At 42.1% G+C, this 687-nt stretch overlaps 1 non-coding gene across 1 annotated transcript; it reads left to right on the forward strand.

Annotated features, from left to right (window-relative positions):
• The first annotated feature begins 323 nt into the window (after positions 1-323).
• On the forward strand, positions 324-407 carry Trnal-cag. Its single transcript has one exon. It is a non-coding gene; the product is annotated as a tRNA-Leu (tRNA).
• The last annotated feature ends 280 nt before the right edge of the window (positions 408-687 follow it).

A 687-nucleotide genomic window follows, 5' to 3' on the forward strand; every position in this document is an offset into this window, starting at 1 on the left:
TAATTATATCTGGATGAGTGGCAAGCAAAACAAAATATTTAAGAACCTTTTCTACACATAAGTATCATTGCATTATAATCCTTTTTTGATTGATCGTATCAAATACTGAGATAATTCAATAAATACAACAAATTTTTTGTTTTACCTAAACAGCAAACATTTAATTATGCAGAGGGAGTGGGAAACACCGAATGGATGATGTCATAGCTTTTCTACAGAACTCTTCGTCCGAAGTGTAGAAGCTTTCGGCCAGATCAATTGGCGCAGAAAGCTTTCAATGCTGCCCTCGGTTAACACAGGGCTGGCATGTACGTCGCTCAACGGTCAGGATGGCCGAGTGGTCTAAGGCGCTGCGTTCAGGTCGCAGTCTACTTCTGTAGGCGTGGGTTCGAATCCCACTTCTGACAAGCCAGTATCTTTTTTAAATATATTTTTCTTTTTTAACCCATTTTACACCGAAAGCTAACGGTTGGCTTGCCTCACAGAAAGGCAAATAGTCGCAAATAGTTTTTTGCTACTGATGCTGACCGGAGAACCGGCGACCGGAGGCGAATTTATTGCACTTTTTTGTGGCTTGCAGCAGATTAAATTAGACTTTCCCCCTCACAAAAACCGAGTGCAGAGCAGAAAAAGTTGAACACTCGCGTGGGGACTCCACTGCCAGCCGTATCATATGAAATGGCACTT

This window comes from Drosophila miranda (genome assembly GCF_003369915.1).
Source record: "Drosophila miranda strain MSH22 chromosome Y unlocalized genomic scaffold, D.miranda_PacBio2.1 Contig_Y2_pilon, whole genome shotgun sequence".
Classification (NCBI taxonomy): Eukaryota; Metazoa; Arthropoda; class Insecta; order Diptera; family Drosophilidae; genus Drosophila; species Drosophila miranda.